Below are 5,725 nucleotides of genomic sequence, written 5' to 3'. Positions count from 1 at the left end.
TAATATCTCCTATACCTACAGACATGCATGATTCATGTCACGAAGAAGCACAGTAAAACACAAGATATGGTGAAGTAAAATGTACTAACCTAATATCAATAATCAAACAATATGGAAAAAGAACAGAACAATCCCCAAAAGGTGAGCTAATTGAGGACAGTAAGACTGCAGAGAGAGAAATTAAGTCATACAGCTATTCTTAAGGTGAGTACTTGCACATCTATACTATAAAATTCCATTCAGCTCTGTCTCTGAAGTATTGCCAGATATGTAACATGGCAAGTTATATATTCATAGCACAATGGGAGGCCTCATTTAGTGTTTCCTGATGAATTGTTGTAGGAACACCAAAGGCCTTAGACTGACACTCCGCCTTTCAATGTTTAGTGAATGTATGTCCAGAAGCTCAAGTTGCTGCATCACACATCTGTGGCTGATGCAGCTCGAAAGAAAATCACTTTGCTGCATCTTAAATTGAGTAAGCTCTGCTCACTTCTTAATTGATCTCTTAGCAGAGTTGGAATACAATCCAATGCAGTTATCTATTTTCAAGACTTTTAACATTTTCTGCACAAATAAGATACACAGTTGATCAGACTTTCTATAATCTTTGGGCCGAAAAATGTAAGCCCATCTGCAACATTTATTGTTCATCAAATGTTATGAACTCTGGCAGATTACATGGTTAATATATGTCCTTTGACTCTCTTCCTCACCACACTTTACCTAAAATGATGAAAAAAATGAGAATTTAATGATTATATTTGCTGGATTGCCAGTTAATTAAAATGTAGGAAGGCTATGATGTCTTTAGAGGTGGGCTGAGTCCATGGACTATGAAATACATAGAAGGGTACCCCATGAGTCCATTTTAGGGCCCTTTCTGTTTAGGGTATTTGTCTTCAGTCCTAGAAGTGAGAGGGTACTGGTCAGCAAAGTTTGCAGTTGATGCAAAGGTATCAATCATGGTCAGTTCAATCAATCACCATTGGATATTACAGAATTATCTAGACAAATTATGTCTATGGGCATTAAAAATGGAGTATCTTTTAAAGCAAGTGAAATTATGTATCTAGATACTAGTTATCCTATGCACCCATAGAATCTCAATGAGTCATTTCTAGAAGCATTCAAACAATTTAATGATCTAGGAGTTATAATGGATTCAGAGTTGAAATTTAATATATTAGAAACTTTATTCAATTTTAGGATAATTTTATGAAATATTAGTTCGAGAGGAAAAAAGTGTTACTGTCAATTTTATAAAAGTATATTTAGACCCATTATGTGATATAGTACAGGTTTCTGCACATAAAAGTGGATCAGATATAATTTGACTAGACAAAATTTTCCTGGAAGTATTAGGGAAATGAGTAATACAGAGTATGAAGAGAGGTTGAAGAAATTAAACATGTTCTCCATTTACTATAGATTTCTAAGAGGTGACCTTGTATGTGTATATAAGAATGCTAAAAATGAAGCCTTGGAATGCATGACTGGATTAAATATAAGAGACATGATAGAGACACTAGTAATAACAATTTATTAGTAGAGATGGAGAAAAAGCAGAAAAAGGCGGATATATTTTACAAGGGCTGATAGAAGGTGAAAAAGGCTGCATAAAGAAACCAGAAATATGGAGTCCTTAAGTTTTAAAAATGTAGTTGATCCTTGTCATAGGAAAAGGGTATTTTGGGCCCCCACCACATGCAAGTTAGCTAGTATTGATTTTTACTGAGATCCTGGGCCTTAATGTAAACTTCTTACCCTGCCTCTGTATAAAGGGAACCACAACAATAGTAGACAAGTATATATAAAATATAAAATGTTAATATATATCTATGTACAAAACTATTTGTATATTTATTTATTTTGAAATTTACTACTGGTATATTTTAATACTGTGCTTTTAACTATGGTATAAATGTGGTATATTGCTTTAAGAACTAATTATTTAATTATTGGTTAAACATTTGAATTTGGAGAGTATATAAGCTTAATTAATTTGTTTTTTTTTTTGTGTTCTGAGGAAGCCATTCTTTGGTTCATGAAAGCGCTTAACCAATTTTATCTGCTGAGCATTTTATTGTTTGAATATTAAACTACTTGTCTGACAGTCCGGGTGGTGCATTTTTGTTTGGTTTTTGGTGAAATTCATGCACCAACTCACCAGTTTTAACTTTTGGAACCACACCAATCACCTTAACTTTTCCATCAAATGCCTTTAACAGCAAATTTTGCATGAAAGGATATGAGAAAATGGATACTACCATTCTCGCAATAACATCCTCCATTAAAACTTGGTACTGGACTTGGAAGTAACATATTTCCTAGTTTAGAAATTCAGTTTAATGTCAGGAGTATAAGAGAAAATACTGCTGTACAACACTCAACATTTTGACTTATGATCTAACAAAGCATTCAGTTTTAGCTTGCTAGTTTAGGTACCATGTAACCATAGAGTCGTAGGAGTTACAAGACAACTGAGCCTAAAGGCCATTTCTTCCTTGCCAGCACCCACTCTAAGAACTTCCCTTGCATTTCAAGGAGGATCAGACCAATGATAACAGCAGTGAATTTATGAACACCCATTCAGTTGTCCAACTTCTTTTTAAAGATATACAGTATATCATATTGTTCAACTTGGAGCGACACTTTCTTCCAGAAAAGGAGTAATCACTGCATGACAAATCCCTCTTTCTCCCCACTTAATCACATTAGCATGATAAATTCATATTGCAACATAGCTCTCACCTCTGGAACAAACCTTCCAATGCATGCTAAACAGAGTAGCACCCTTGTCACCTACAAGGTAAACCTAGATAATTGGATGAGCAGCCTTATGTTCTCCCCTGGTCTAGCTCATCTTTCTATCCTTGGGGCTGGAGGAAATTTTTTAATGTTTTTTTTGGCTAGACTTGTAATTGCCTGGTACTTGCCTACAAACTTATGAAACCAGTTATATGTTGGAGTCGATTTAGATTTCTGGCTCTAGTCTTAGCTGGACTGTTTACTTTATTGAGGTATAAAGTCCTTGGACTCCTAGATCCCTTGTACCCCTATAAGCAGGACACAGGTCTTCCTTGAGGAGTCTGTTTGAAACTGAATAGAGGTATAAAGTATCCAGTCTGTCCTTGTAGTTCAGATCTCTTAGACCCTTGATCTTTTTAGCTGCAGACCTCTGGGGTCTTCCAAAGTGATTGGTATGAGGTACATCTCAAAGGGAACATTGTAACAAATGATGGTTGCAATGAAATTGGTGTATAAGGAGTTGATGACTTCTTTTGATCTGAATGAAGTATCTTTTGCTACAAGCTGCACAAGGTAAAATCATTTCCTAACCACCATTGCAATGTGATGGTCATATGTAAAGGGAGCTGTCCACCCATGTTCCAGCTCTCTCATGACCTTTTCATTTTTGAAGTGGGGAGTCATTTATTGCAGAAGCTAAGGGGTGCTTACCAAAGGCTACAATGTTTCACATTCTGGTATTGAGCTTGAACCTATTTTTATTACACCAGCTACTAGGAAGTGTATCTCATGCTGGAGTGCATGTATGTCAGAGAGGGACTTAACAATGACTCCCAGCTTACCACCATCCTCATCCTCAGACTTTGTTAATCAAAGTCCTGGTTAGATAAGTGGTTATTTGAGAAGTAGAGCCAAACAACAGTGGTCCTAGCACAGACTCCTGCATATCTGCACTGGTCAACTTCATGCTGTCAGAGGACACATAACTTACTCTGAGTCCTGTCTGTAAGTCAGTTGGCTAGCCATCAAACCCCATACAGGTCAGCCTGGTGCTCCTTCAACTTGCTTTGTTATATTTGCATGTGGTATGGTACTAAATTCTTTGTCAATGTCAATTTATGCTGTATAGACAATTTGACCACACTCTATAGTCTTTCAAACATGTTTACAAGATTCATTAGAAAAGATCTACCCTTAAAGCCAAACTGCTGTAGGTCAAGTCTGATAGGGTTTTTGATATCATAGTTAATTAAGCCAGTTATACATTCAAAGGCTTTGCCTATATGATTCCTTAGGCTGATGGATCTGTAATTCTGAGGGTCTGGGGGGGCACCCTTGTGGAATGACATCACAACACTGTGAGCCACTCTCATTGGACATAGCCAGTTGCTAGGCTCAGGTTAACAAGGGTGAAGGAGTGGGTCCACTTATGCTTGTTTAGTGCTATTAATTGACAATTGAGTATGTTTTCAGGACCCATGGATGAGGTGGTATTTGTTTTTCAGAGAACCTTCAATGCATGGTGTTTCATGATTGTTGATGATTTGATTCCATCAAGGGTAAGTGAGCTTGTTCTTGGTTGTAGTTTAAATTTGGTGGCTTTTGCAGTGCCCGCCCCACTGTAGATTTGATCTAGGACACTCCCCCAGTTCCATCCCTTTACCGCATTCTACCTAATAAACCCTTTCTGCACTTGCTTTTAGTCCTTTTTAATTTAATTACATTTTTTCAAACTGTGTGTGGACTAATATTGCTGCATACTCAAGTGTGCACTGCATGTGAATTGTTTTTACTACTGTTTTTGCTACTTTTCTGAAAAAAAAAAAAATTCTGCTTTTACTGTATTTGTGTTTCTTCCTACTTTATTTTGCTTTTGCGTCATCTTAAAAGTATTCAGTTGTATTTATTACTGCTTGGTGTAACTCATTCTAAGCCTTTTAGTTTATGCACTTGGGCTTCAGACCAGTTGTTTTACATTAGGAAGGTTTGTGGTCTGCACTGTGGTGGCAGGACAGGTAGCTTACATCCTTCTAAGTTGGGAACTGCTGATTGAGGGCTCAGTGTCTGTTATTCTAAACGTGTATTAATTCTGGTTTAAGCACTTGGGCTTCAGGCCAGTTATTTTACATTAAAAGGGTTCGTGGTCTGCACTCTTGTGGGAGGAGAGGCTGGACTCTGCCCTTCTGAGCTGGGAATTTCTGGTTAAAGGCTTATAGTGCCTGCATATTTGAACTGCTTCTTACTGAAATTGGTACACCTTGTTTGCTGTAGCGTAGACTAGATCCAGGCCTGCTGAATCTAGCTTTGTTTGTATAACTTGAGCACTAATCCAGGCATTCTTTAAAGTATTCAATTGTATTTACTACTGCTTGGTAGAAACTTGATTAAAGTGTAGCTATCATTCTAAGTCTTTTGGATTAAGCACTTGGGCTTCAGACCAGTTGTTTTACATTAGGAAGGTTTGTGGCCTGCACTGCGGTGGCAGGACAGGTAGCTTACATCCTTCTAAGTTGGGAACTGCTGATTGAGGGCTCAGTGTCTGTTATTCTAAAAGTGTATTAGTTCTGGTTTAAGCACTTGGGCTTTAGGCCAGTTATTTTACATTAAGAAGGTTCATGGTCTGCACTCTTGTGGGAGAAGAGGCTGGACTCTGCCCTTCTGAGCTGGGAATTTCTGGTTAAAGGCTTATAGTGCCTGCATATTTCAACTGTTTCTTACTGAAATTGGTACACCTTGTTTGCTGTAGGATAGACTAGATCCAGGCCTGCTGAATCTAGCTTTGTTTGTATGCTTGTTGTTTGTTTGCTTGTTATTTCCCTGAAACACTAATACCACCTAAAACGCGGCTTTTCAGTGCTTCTGTGGATCCCTAGTGATATCTGCATTGCTTACTGTACTTATTTCCTTGTTTCACTTAAAAGAAAGTTACCGTTTTTGCATTTAAGTTACCTGTAACACATTGCATTTAAGTTAC

Source organism: Protopterus annectens, chromosome 4.part0, assembly GCF_019279795.1.
Source record: "Protopterus annectens isolate FY-2018-M chromosome 4.part0, PAN1.0, whole genome shotgun sequence".
In the NCBI taxonomy this organism is placed as follows: Eukaryota; Metazoa; Chordata; order Ceratodontiformes; family Protopteridae; genus Protopterus; species Protopterus annectens.
The sequence above is the reverse complement of the archived record's forward strand: the minus strand, read 5'-3'. Positions refer to the sequence as shown.